Raw genomic sequence first — 14,294 nt, 5'->3', positions numbered from 1 at the left:
GACATGTCATCAAGAGAATGGGAGGGGGAGTGGAAATGGTTTGCGACTGGGAGGTGCAGTTGTTTGTTGCGAACTGAGCGGAGGTGTTCTGCAAAGCGGTCCCCAAGCCTCCGCTTGGTTTCCCCAATGTAGAGGAAGCCGCACCGGGTACAGTGGATGCAGTATACCACATTGGCAGATGTGCAGGTGAACCTCTGCTTAATGTGGAATGTCATCTTGGGGCCTGGGATGGGGGTGAGGGAGGACGTGTGGGGACAAGTGTAGCATTTCCTGCGGTTGCAGGGGAAGGTGCCGGGTGTGGTGGGGTTGGAGGGCAGTGTGGAGCGAACAAGGGAGTCACGGAGAGAGTGGTCTCTCCGGAAAGCAGACAGGGGAGGGGATGGAAAAATGTCTTGGGTGGTGGGGTCGGATTGTAAATGGCGGAAGTGTCGGAGGATAATGCGTTGTATCCGGAGGTTGGTAGGGTGGTGTGTGAGAACGAGGGGGATCCTCTTGGGGCGGTTGTGGCGGGGGCGGGGTGTGAGGGATGTGTCGTGGGAAATGCGGGAGACGCGGTCAAGGGCGTTCTCAATCACCGTGGGGGGAAAGTTGCGGTCCTTAAAGAACTTGGACATCTGGGATGTGCGGGAGTGGAATGTCTTATCGTGGGAGCAGATGCGGCGGAGGCGGAGGAATTGGGAATAGGGGATGGAATTTTTGCAGGAGGGTGGGTGGGAGGAGGTGTATTCTAGGTAGCTGTGGGAGTCGGTGGGCTTGAAATGGACATCAGTTACAAGCTGGTTGCCTGAGATGGAGACTGAGAGGTCCAGGAAGGTGAGGGATGTGCTGGAGATGGCCCAGGTGAACTGAAGGTTGGGGTGGAAGGTGTTGGTGAAGTGGATGAACTGTCCAGTTTTTTTTAACATGACTGTGAAATGATACAAAATGCATGTGATATTGGTTTTAATCAAAAAAATTATCTGTTGGAATGTCATATTTTAATACTTGCTCTAGGATTTGGGATTTATTCATAATTTTTACTGGCACATGTACAAAACTTTGCTTTATAGGATTACAGAAAACATTTGCTATCACAAAGCATTACAACATTAATTTTCTATACGACATATCATCAATCATTAAATGTATTCTGTAAATGAAACCATGATTAAACCTACGTAAACTGAGGGAGATTTTGTTCACCCAATCCAACACATGCCACAGAAAACATGCTGAGCTTTTAAAGTATGGGAATGAGGTGTGGTCACCTTGCTTGGACAAAATGGGTTGAAATATTACAAGCATGCTAATTAGAGACAGACTAATGGTCATTATCAACAAGGGCCATATATTTCATATTCATGTTTTACATCTATGTGTTGTTACTTGATAATGTGTTTCTGATGCTTACCATGATGCAGCGTAATGTTATATTCTATGCTTACCTCAGTATTGATATTTGATGAAAACAAACAATGAATATGATGATTACTAATTTTAGTAACAAAACAAAGATATCAAACTGACATCAGAGCATTTTTATGTAGTGAATTCATTTGTTTTTTCAAAGATTGGGATCAAAGCAATTTGTTCTTTTAATTTCCTTATTTTGTTCAAAGCTGACACCATAACCCATTGTGAGGTAACGTGTGAACTATGTTCTTCATATACAAATAACAAGTATATTTAGAGGGTGCCTTTAAATTAATGAAACATCCCAAGGCACTTTATCACATTATATAAAACAAGGCCACATAAACCTTGGTCCTGGTGGTATACTGTAAGAAGTATCTAAATGATGGAACTGAATTATACAGGTGGAAGTGTAGGGATGGAGTTTGAAACCTTGGGGCCTGTGCAATAGCTAGCACTAAGTGAGTTTATCACAAGCATAAGCCCAATATTTAAAGAGTCTTGAAACTAAAATTTTAAGTTAAGACAATCCAAATGAATTATGTGTAAAGAAGAAAATATGCATCAAATAAGGAAAAAATGCTTGTCTTCTTCAATATTTGCGTCTTTTATAATACTGAAATTGCTCAATGCTAGGTACGACAGCTTCTGTATCTTCTAAACTAATAAACAAACGCTCAAAACAACTGTTAAGTACAACCACCTGCACGAAATTTAGGGAGAAGGGGATGGGCCTGTCAGCAGTGAGCTCAGGGTGAATGCAAAGGTGGCAAGCTGGAGCTAATTCTATTTACATGCCTCCCCCCACCACCACCACTAAAAACAGATCCGGCAAGGGCATGTAATATCCAGCTCAGTGTTACTGAAGTTTCAACTACAAAAAACCAAGAGCCTTTCAATGCAAATTGCCAATGTGCTCTGAAGTGCAGCTTTAAAAGGCACAAGCATCCTAAAAACGGATCAGAAAGGTACCAGGAGGATCCCAAGAGACTGGAAGGTATCAGATGCCAACGTCCATTGATATGGGTTGTGTGAGGCTGGTGCTCGGAACTGTGCCCTGAGATGTTGTTCCAGCGTGTTCAAGGTGGCAACCCGAAGGAGAAAGCAGTGAACTGAAGTCACAAAGCATATGCACTGACTTTCATATCTGGAATTTCCGATGTCAGGTTTCTTTGCAGGGGGTGATAGGATAGGAAACTGCACTGCAATGATGCAAAATTTGCATAGTTAATGAGACCAACAACAGGTAATAATCCACGTTCACAGGCACCTTGTCACTGCCCAGTGAGATGCTTACCTCAACACCTGAAAATGTAACACGTTGCTTGTAATGATGAGAAAGATTTTGTCTGATTTCTCATGCAATTCTCCCAAACGTCTCACCAGAGTCCGTGCTGTTTGGTCCTCTATATTCCAGATAAATCTTCCAAATCTTACTTTTGCCAAGAAAATTATTCTCTACTATTTATAAAGAGGTGGGGAAGTTTATCTTTTAGCCGAATATTTTATTTTAGTATTGGGCATATCATTCTTTAAAAAGAGAAGCAGATGTGCTTTGATGGAAATAACCTTGCCCAAGATAAAGTATTATTAATTATGTGATCATTTAAGTTACACTTTTTACAATATGTTTAACTTTTGAATATCATTGCATTAACTCATGAGGGAGAATTATTTCAACAGATAATTGCTGGCCCCTGACTGTAAATTAATTTCAGTTCATACACCCTACTATGAAACTGGAATGTTAAATGGTGCACAATGTTTGAGTAGAAATTTTAATATTTACAAACACATGATTTAGAAGCTGGAGGAGCCATTCTGCCCTGTTTTGCTACTCAATAAGAACATGGCTCGAGTTCCAAATTCCACATTTTCATCTCTTCCCAAAAATCTTTGATGACCATACATAATAACAATTTGCCTACCTCTGCTGTAAAAATATCCAACGCCTTCTGAGGCAGAGTTTCAAAGATCTACAACAGTTATGCGTATATGAAATGAGTTGCCAGAAGAAATGGTAGAGGGTGATACAATTACAAAATGTAAAAGGCATCTGGGTGGGTACATAAAGGGTTTAGAGGGAGATGATCCAAATATTGACAAATAGGACTAGATTAATTTAGGATATCTGGTCAGCATGGACAAGTTGGACTGAAGGGTCTGTTTCTGCGCTGTACCTCTGTCTGATTCTATACAAGATTTTCCTTCATCTTCTAATTTTAAGCAGTGTCCTCTGGTTCTGAAGTACCAACAAGAGTAAACATTATTTCCATATACAGCCTTCAAAGCAATAAAACTTAATGCTCACTTGATCTGTATTATAAAACAAAGATTTCAACCTCTTTAAGTACACTACAAAGTAGTCACATTTTCTAGAGTGCTTTTCAAATTACCTTAACCAAAGTTTGTAACAAAATTAATAAAACCAATAATGTGAATGCTGCAAATGATCAAATCTTTCAAATAGTCTCCCAAAAGCTATACAGCAATCTTTATCCACCTGATGCTATGGTTCCAAGTTCAATCAGTCACTTCCAAAATCCATGAACTGGCAGCCAAATGCAGCAGTCATACATATTTATATCTAAGATCTGATTTTTTTGTATTTAACGAGCTGGGATTTATTTTGCAAATCCATGATCTGTGGATTGCATGAATGCTGCATCCAAATTGATACCAATGTGTCATAGGTATGGAGTTTTTTAAAATCTATGATCTAACTCAGATATGAAGTAAATTGGTCCATTGCCAGTGTACAATGCTGACTAAACCAACGATGTCGTAATACAAGTCAGTCCACGAATTGCTACTTTTTCCTGTCATTGCAGATCATTCACTGCAGTGAGCAAATAATACCAGGCATAGCTCAAATTCATATTGTCTTTCAATTAATACAATGAATTTTTTTCAGGTATTTATGTTCAGCACCAATATCAACATGAATCAATGTCTATCTCAGGTAAGACTGTAAAAGATTTTTTTCAATTCTAATGCAAATGGAAATTTACAGACGTGAGAAAATGAAACAAAATGCAACAATATTATGATGCTTTGTCATTTTTATCAGGAGTCACCAATGTTTCATTTATTTTATGCAGGTCTGAAAGTGATAAATTTCTCCTAAGAGGTAAAAGGCGACTTATTCCAATTTGATGAAACTGTAAATGTTTGACACATCTTGATCCTCACAAATTCCATTTTATTTAAAAGATATTTCAATCCCTGCTACCTTGAAGTCAATCATAGTCTGCATTCAGGAACTATGTAATTCTAACTTAAATCCCACCTATTGCTATTTCTTCTCCATTGTTTTTAAATTATGGAAATTAGGAAACTGTTTTAAAAACCAAGGACAGCTACATGATTTGAAAGCCAGTAATTTGATACTCATTGTGAACGTTTTGTACAGCTGGAGGTTATGGTAATGTTTGCAGATGAACTAGAGCTGAGAAATTGAACTAAGGGAGCTTTGATTGCAAACGAGAAGCTAAATGGTTTGTGGGCAAATGACCAGTTATTGGTGACAAAGACCTTCTGCCTGCCAACAACTATGTGATTGATTCTCTGATAAGTGAACAGCTTGAGGCTGGAAAACAGATAAAGGTTTCAATCAGGTCTCCATCAGCCAGGAGCTCGGACTTCATTCTCTGCAGTAAGCCACTTTAAACCTGATAACAACCAGTTTATCTTTCATTAAATAATTGCTGTAAGCTTTAACTTTTAAATGATAAGTCAGAGACTATTTTAACAAATAAACCAGCCTCATGCAAACTAGTAAAAGCATCTGGAGAAGGACACCTGAAAGTGTCCTAACCAGCAAAAGTAAAAGATCCATCTCAGCAGCCCTTATGAACAAAAATCACTCAACAGTTTTTAGTCAAAATTTTTCCTCCTCACATAACCCAAGTTTTTCCTTACTATCTCTCCATGTGTACACATGCGCGTGTGTGTGTGTGTGTGTGTGTGTGTGTGTGTGTGTGTGTGTGTGTGTGTGTGTGTGTATGTGTATGTGTCCCTGGCATTGTAAGGGGGAGTTTCTAAAGGGATTGGAGTATTAATTAGACATGTTATATGCTGGCAGTTTACATCTATTTACTAGCAGCTAGCATCTGCTTGCTTGTTATAAAATAGTAATTTTTGTTTAGTACAGGAAGTTGGTCTGTGCATTTTGTCAGCCAGGGTCGAGAAAACAAGTGGATCATAGGATTTTTGTGTACTTGTTAACATTTTAATTTTATTAACTCCAGGAATAGCATGGCTTGACAGCGCTATCCCGGTAAGTGGTAACTCGATAAAAAGCTCAGCTCAGTAATTGTGATAGTGAAACTACTGGTTGTTTTAAAAAACCTAAATGGTTCATTAATACCTTTTAGGTCAGCAAATCAGCTACCTTTATCTTTCCGTCCTAAATGATTTTGAACAGTCCTCTGGAACTACAAACTATAAAGTTAGATGGCAACTCACTACCACGTTTCCCAGAGCAATGACGCTCATAACCCATAGAAGGATGAAAAATGTAACCACAAAGTAACTCGTTTGTGAATAGTTGCTGTGTACTAATTAGTTGCAGCTTGAAGCATGTTACAACGGTGGCTATATTTCGAAAGTATTTAAAATACACAGACAGTGTTAGCTGAGAGTGTGAAATACTGAGAATTGAGGTAACAGTGGGAGTTTAGGGAAGTTGGGAGCGAGGCACTGTTGTATTTTGTTTCCATTACTACTCCCACAGGTCCAGTGGGGGCAGGAATAGATCAGATGTTACATTTCAAAAAGAACGATTCTCCAGTGACCACCAAGGCAGCTAAGAGGAGGAGCATGGGAGATTGGATAGGAATTAAATCGTCCATTGGAAGTAGGAGGTTGCTAATTTCACTAGCAACTGCCCAGGCAGTGAACAAAAGGGACGCTGGCTCTAGTGAGGTGGACATTTTTGAGAACAGATGCTTTGTGATCAAAGTGTTGCTGTGCTGTCTGCGTATGGGCTTAGGCGAATACCAGGTTTTGTTGAGGAGGGCAATCAGCAAGATAGGTGAAAGGTAAGAATTGTTTTTTATGTCCACTAGTTATTAAAGAAGTAAAGATGATAGTCAGTGGAGTGGTATGCTCCTCCTGTAAGACGTGGGAGATCAGGGAGCAGTCAAGTGTCCCTGGCGACAATGTCTGCAGGGAGAGTGTTTGGCTGCAGCTCCTCTCAGACCACATGGATCGGTGGGAGCCACAGTTGAACACACGAGGAGCATACGGGAGGCAGAGTGTGATAGTAGCTTCAGGGAGGTGGTCAAATCACAGGTTCAAACAGATAAATGGATGATCGGGAGTGGTAAGCAAGTTGTCCAGAGTCTCATGTGGCTATCCTCCTCTCAAACAAGTATTTCATTTTGGAGATTGTTGGGGAGGGGGAATAGCCTATTAGGGAAAACAGAAGCAGCAGCCGCCTGGTCTGTGGCACTACAACTAGCTCTAAAGCAGGATTTGGCAAAGTCCAAGTGGGAAATTGTGAAAGGGGAATCCCCAGTAAGGGGCACAGGTAGGCATTTCTGTAGCCATAAGAGAGGATGGCGTGTTGCCTCCTTGATGGTAGGATTAAGGACAGAAATGAGCGGTTGCAGCAAATTCTCAACGGGAGCATGATCAGCTAGAGATTGTGGTACACACTGAGTACTAATGACATAGGTACAAAAAGGGATGAGGTCCTACAGAGTGAATACAGGGAGTTAGGCAGGAGGTTAAAAAGCAGGAGTTCAAAGGTAGTAAATTCCAGATTTCTTCCGATGCCACGCATTAGTGAGAATAGGAATTGGACGATGGGGCGGATGAATGTGTAGCTGAGGACCTGGTGCAGCAACAGAAATTCAGATTTTTTGGATCACTGGGATCTTTTCTGGAACAGAGGTGACCTGTACAAGAGGGTTGAGTCACACCTTAATTGGAAGAAGACCAATATCCTGGCAGGGAGATTTGCTAGGGATACTTGGGAGGGTTTAAACCAGTCTGGCAGGAAGGTGGGATACTAAACAGTGAGAGAAAACAGAAGTTTGAGGTTAGTACAGAAGTTGAAGAGGAAAAATTAAATGGGCAAGGTGTGCGACCACACTGTGGTATTTTTCGTAGAATCCCTATTTTAAGGTTGTCTATGAGGTCTATATGTGGAACCCCAGGGGATGGGTAAGATCCTAAATGAACATTTTTCAACAGTATTTGCCATGAAAAAAAAATGGATGCCAGGGAAATAAACAGTAAATCATGAAAAGAGTCCATATTATAGAAGAGGATGTGTTGGAGGTCTTAAAATGCATGAATGTGGGTAAATACCCAGGACCTGATCAAGTTTATCCCAAGGCATTTTGGGAAGCTAGGGAAGAAATCATGGGGCTGGTGGTAGCAATATCTGTGTCATCACCAGCCACTGGCAAGGTGCCAGAAGAGTGGAGAGTGGCTAATGTTGGGTCAGTACTCAAGAAAGGTTTCAAGGAAAAACCAGAGAATTACAGATGGGTAAGCCTAACATCAGTGGTGAATAAATTATTTGTAAAAATGATTTGGATGCATTTGCAGATTACACCAAAATTGGTGGCATTGTGGACAGTCAAGAAGGCTATATAAAAATACAATGGAATCTCAATCAACTGGGCATTTTGGTAAGACAAACCAGTGCAGACTTACCCAGTTAATGTTAGGGCCCTGGGGACTGTTGTCAAACGGATAGGCCTGGGGTGCAGATACGTAATTCCTTGAAAGTGGCACCACAGGTAGACAGGGTGGTCAAGGCGGCGTTTCACATGCTTGCCTTCACTGGTCAGAGCATTAAGTACAGAAGTTGGGAAATGGTGTTACAGCTATACAAGTCATAGGTAAGGCCACGTTTGGAGTACTGTGTAGAATTCTCGTTGCCCTGTTATAGGAAGGATGTTATTAAACTGGAAGGGATCCAAAAAAAATTGCAATGAGTTCACTGAGACTGGAAGGTTTGAGTGATAAGGAGAAGCTGGATAGGCTGAGACCTTTCTCCCTGGAGTTTAAGAGGCTGAGGGGACCTTACAGAAGTTTCCGAAATCATGAGATGTATAGATAAATTGAATAGCAAACGTCTTTTCTCCAGGATAGAGGAGTCCAAAAGTAGAGAGCACAGATTTAGGCTGACAGGTGAAAAATTTTAAAAAGACCTAAGGGACAAGTTTTTCGCACAGATGCTTATGTAGAATGAGCTCTCGGAGGAAGTGGTAGAGATGTGTACACTTACAATATTTAAAAGACATTTGAGCAGGTACACAGACAGAAAAGGTTTGAAAGGATATGAACCATAAATAGGCAAATGGGACTAGTTGAGTTTAGGAAACCTGGTCAGCATGAATGAGGTGGGCAGAAGGGTCTGTTTCTATGCTGGATGACTCTGTGACTCCAATTGATTGTAAAGTGATTTGATGTGTCCTATAGTTGTGAAAGGTATAAAAAATTGCAAACATAAATCTTCTAATTTTAAAGCTACATCTTTAAAGATAATAGGTAATTTATCTGTATATATCTATTTATTTATATATATATATTGTAAAGTTTTATATGGTATCAATTAACAATATTATGATATTGATGTCTCCATTACATTCCTTTCTTCTGTCTCTAATTCTCATTATTTTGTTCAACAAACAGGAACGAGAAAAAGCAGTAACAGATATTTTAAGTCTCAAATAATTCATTTGTGATTACCAGTTTGAATTCAGAGAGCAGGGCATCATTGTATAGCTATTTAATATTTACAATGTATTTTCTAGCACAGTAATGACAGCACTCAGCTATAGTGACAACATTGAATGGCATCTTTATAGTTTAAGAAAAGGAGGACTAGTACATGCCATTCAAATGCATGTGCAGTGTGTTGCTTTCAAAGCTGTGACTGTGGTCATCTTCGACCCAAAAGAGAAAGCATGAAGTGAAAGTTTGCCAATATATATTGATTGATATTGATCATACTATTAAAGATGTTTTTAAAAGAAAGGTTCTGAAACCAGTTTGTTAAAAATCTAAGTATGAAGTAGCAATTATAACAATGTGACGCCACCTGTTGGTAATTCTTCCTTCAGAGAATCATACAATCGCAGAATCATATAGAGCCCTTCAGTGTGGAAAGAGTCCATTTGGCCCATTCATTCCACATCAAACCTCCAAACAGCATCCCACCCAGACCCAGACCCCTACCTTATCCTCATAATGCTGCAAGGCTAATCCACCTAACCTACACATCTTTAGACTGTGGGAGGAAACTGGAGCACCCAGAGGAAACCCACACAGACATAGGGGGAACATGTGAATGTCTTGCAAACAGTCACCCCAGGCTGGAATAAAACCCGGGATCCTGGCACAGTAAGTCAACATAGCTTGCTCTTAAAAACCAAAAAAAAAATGTGGTTGGTTGCTGTAAATCAGGAACAAAAACAAAGTTGCTGGAGAAGCTGAACAGGTCTGGCAGCATCTGTTCTGGGGATGTGTTACCGGACCCGAAATGTGAACTCTTTTTTCCTTCAGAGATGCTGCCAGACCTATTGAGCTTTTCCAGCGACTTTATTTTTGTTGTGGCTTGCTCTTACACTAGGGTGCAATAGCATCTGCTTATCATTTGACAGCATTGTGGTAGCACTATTGCTTATGTATCCTTCATTTTCAAAGTTATAAAGATTCTGAAGTAGTGCAGAGCTTTGAATTCGTTTTCTATAATCTTTATTTTTCTTAATTGTGAAATGTCCAAATCGATGCCTTATTAAAGACTTTGAATACAAAGTTGTCATTTAAAAGGCATTACATAAAGCGCACATAATACACGCAGCTGTTCCAGCACTTTATTTATTTTGGTTAAATGAAGCTACCCAATTCCACTTAGATGACCCCTTTAGATACAATAAAATAAATGAGCAAGTTTGTAATAAAACTGGAGATGATTCCATCATGCTTTTAAAGATAAAGAGATAATCACAAACAAATGTAGAGAAATCAAAGAAGTAAAATACTGACAAATTATAAATCACAAACGTAAACAAGTATTAGACAAAATAATATTGAACAGGGAAAGAAAAAGTGAGTAAAATATCATTGCACGGTGGGAAAGAAGTACCGATATAGTGAAATTATACACTGCCAAACTGCAACTGCAATCACTCCATATCCTTAACCAAGAAGCTACTTTTCTGTCCAGTCAGCTGAATATTTGGAAATGGATACCATCACAGATGAACTTAGTGTATATGCAAATATACCCTCTGATGAGAGTAGCTAATATTATTATTTAGCATTCCATCAATTTTATCTGCCTGAACCAAGGGACACCAGTTGCAGTACCTTTCCTGTAATCCAGGTAATTTAAAATAGGTGAAAGAGCGAAGTCGATACGTTTCTCAGGTTTTGCTTGCTTACTCCACTGACACTTGCAGCCTTCATCCGCTAAACCATTAGAAGAATATTAACTGTCCTGCTTTTAAGTAATGTTAAGCATGCCTTACATGCAATCTCAATTTTCAATCAAGGGGTCTTAGGACCAGTATGTAAGAAGTCCATATAAAACAACCATTTGTTATTTTAATTTTTTGGGGCTTTTATTTTGTAAAGATAGTTTTGTGAAAGAATAGCCTGTTATCGTACTTTTATTAGGTACATCTTTAAAAATGTACATTCTTCACGTTATAACATTTTCAACAGAAGGAAAAGAAAGCATACAATACTTTGAATATTATTTCTATGCTGCTAATAAAATGGTACTATACTTGATCACTGCTTGTATTGTTTTAATTACTGAACCAATTTAGAATAAAATCAACACGCGCAAATACTTTTACACATGATTCAGACTTTTTCTTGAATATAAATCATCAAAAAGAATCAAAAAATCAAGCCGATTGTTTTGTATATATTCATATCACTGAATTTAGTAGGAAGTGAAAGGTTTGGCAAAAGAAGTATATGACGATCCAAACAATTGTAAATTCCGTCATCTATGAATTCAATAATTCTGGTCACTTCTGAAGTAGCATTTAGCCGTGAAAGCTGCTAAGTTCTTTAGACACAATTAAAACATCCCTATTCTTCTGGGTATGACATCCAGCAGCCTTAAACAAACTGGCATACTAGTAATACTGTCCTATGCTGAGTGGATAACTCAAAGTCATCCAGATTTCACTAAACAAGCAGTAAATGCTATGGTGTCTAGGATTTGCTCGATGTATCTTTTGTTGACATATTTGTATGCTTTATTGTTTTGGAAATAACGATGTAACCTGGGCATCAGCTCGTAATCAATGTGAATGCAAAGATGTGAAACTACTCCAGAAGGCTCTCTTACACTGGCTTGAAGTTGCACTGTATGCAGTATAATTCCATACAGTTGCAAAGATACATTTTAAAGTTTCCCAGGTGAGTGCTCACACTTCAAAAGTGTTTAAAGTTGAACAAAAGTAAACAATCCATGTCAATCAAAAAGCAGATTTTTATGCTTGGGACCGGGAACGCATGCACAAAATACTTTGCTGCTTAGTAAGATCAGTTGTGATAAGCGGTCCACTTAAAAACTGCAATCCACAGATCACAATCTGAGTCATATATCTGCAGCATAACCTCTTTTCTAAGCAATCTGCTTAGCAATGTTATTACATAACTCTGGAACAGGTGGGACTTGAATCTGCACCTCCTGGCTCAAAGGCAGGTGCACTACTACTGCACCACACAAGCATCAGCACTCAAAGACCAACATATACAATGCAGTCACTTTTTTCTCCACTCAGTTGAAGGTTAATTAAATGCCTTTCTTCAGTTGCATGTTCTTTCATGAGCAAAACCTGGTATTGACACATCTTTAAGGTTTGTACACTGTACACTCACTATCTTCTGAGAGTACATGCTTCAATTTCCCAACTGCAAGTTCCTTCTGGTGTATGTAAACAATTAGGTATGAATTTTAAAGTTGAAAGATACATTAAATGTAATTTAGTTAACTGTTAAATCTGAAGGGTAAATTTAGATCCCACTTGATAAAGTCATAAGCAGCAAAAACAGTCAAAAGGAACCCCACCTCTTTGCAGTCAGGTATAGCTTTCTACAATGTGCTTTTCAGTGAATCCAGTGTCGTAAAGTTAGTTAAAATGCACTTTTACACCCAGGTCACATAAGCACTATGTCACAATAGATATAAAAATGCGTTTTCAACCTTTTTCCATGAACAAGAACAATTATAGATAGTGAAACATGAATAAGAAATAAATTAATTAAAATTCCTCTTAGGCTTCAATTAACTATAATTTAACTTTGGTTCAACTGAAAAGATGCACAAAATTAATAAAGACCAAAATGCTGAAGATATTATCAACAAACCCAATGGCTCATTGATGTGCTTTCCACAGTGAGATAACAGAATGGCACATTGTTGTTTCATTTGACTTGCATCCAAAGAAATTCATATCAAACAACAGCGATGCTCAGCTGCCTAAAAATCTCATTTGTCTAATTACCTTCAACTTCCTCCACACTTGGTTAAGACAGATTTGAATGTTATTATTTATCGCATTGTAATTGCATCTATATTAATAAATGACAATGTTCATTGTTTATTTGCAGAACTAATTTGAAATACATACTTTTTTATTTCTGTTATAAATGCTAAAAGAAGCTTATGTGGAATATTTAAGGCAGACTGGAGTTCTTAAGCTTCAGCATAAATGTCATTAGTTCACTTTAGCATCTTCTTCAATTCTAACTCTCAAGTAAATATATGGGGAAACATAGATAGCTTTTTATTGTACTGACAATCACTCAAAAATCATATACACCAAGACAACCTGAACAGAACTATGATTCACAGATAAGAAACTTGTATGTGGAGTTGCTTAATATTGCACAATAGGACACAAAATACAAATACATACCAACAGCCTGAAGTTATAATTTGTGATTTTTTTTCTTAACTTGAAGCTATTTTCACTTTTTTGATACTTAATTTCTCTGCCACAGAAACACAGCACGGCACTCTTATTTAACTTCAGGGCAATAAAGTACCGAACATATTTGATTTGCAGGAGACGGATAGCAAGAAAAACTATCACTTACACCAAATACAGTGTGCAAACCTTGCTGTTTTGCCCGAAGTTAACTTCTATTGTACATTCTTGCACTGAACTAATGGGTAGCAAATGAAATGTTCTGATGCTGCAAAGCTTTGGTGTTTACACAAAAGAAACAAACCGTGCATTTTATTTAATTAGTTCCAAGTGCATCAGAGTATGTATCAACTGGATTAAATGGAAGAGTATATGCAACAACTACGTCATTTCATTCACAACATCTCCTTAGATTAGGCACAATAATCAGAAGATTGTTTAGCCTGTTTTATTATTGTTGGGGGAGAATACCTGTCATTCAACATACATTGGTAAAAAGGGGTCAAGTTATAATCACATACCAAATTTTTGTTTACTGGAAGGTAATTAGGATGTATTATATGTATTGCCTCAGGAAGCTCCAGGAATTCTACTTTAAATTGGTTTTTCAATAGTGTTCAGAAGTTTAACACTGTTAGAATAGTCTAGAACTGTGATTTTGCACATTTACCCGATTCAAAATGTTTCCAGAAAGTTGCAAACAAATGTAATACTAAACCCATTTGTATACTTTGAAGCTGCAGTAATATTACTACATCAAAAAGTAAAACAGTGAAAGGTATATTTTTAAACATTTAAAATAACATTTTAAAGGCAATACTACCGAGGTTTTAGAAAATTACCTAACGATAAATGGAAATTCTCAAACACCAACATGAGCTCCTGATATCATTCATAACTAACAGCTTTATTATTTTTAGTCATTTAAATAAATAAGACTTCTATATTTAGGAATAAATGCACAAGTGTAACATGTGGTTGCCA

The 14,294-nt window shown here is 38.2% G+C and overlaps 1 protein-coding gene across 4 annotated transcripts in view; it reads right to left on the bottom strand.

The window, feature by feature from the left end:
- Positions 1-14,294, bottom strand: part of pcdh7b (protocadherin 7b) — a 377,866-nt gene that overhangs the window by 357,367 nt on the left and 6,205 nt on the right. The gene's annotated exons all lie outside the window — the stretch shown is intronic.

This window comes from Stegostoma tigrinum, chromosome 1 (assembly GCF_030684315.1).
Source record: "Stegostoma tigrinum isolate sSteTig4 chromosome 1, sSteTig4.hap1, whole genome shotgun sequence".
In the NCBI taxonomy this organism is placed as follows: Eukaryota; Metazoa; Chordata; class Chondrichthyes; order Orectolobiformes; family Stegostomatidae; genus Stegostoma; species Stegostoma tigrinum.
The sequence above is the reverse complement of the archived record's forward strand: the minus strand, read 5'-3'. Positions and strand labels throughout refer to the sequence as shown.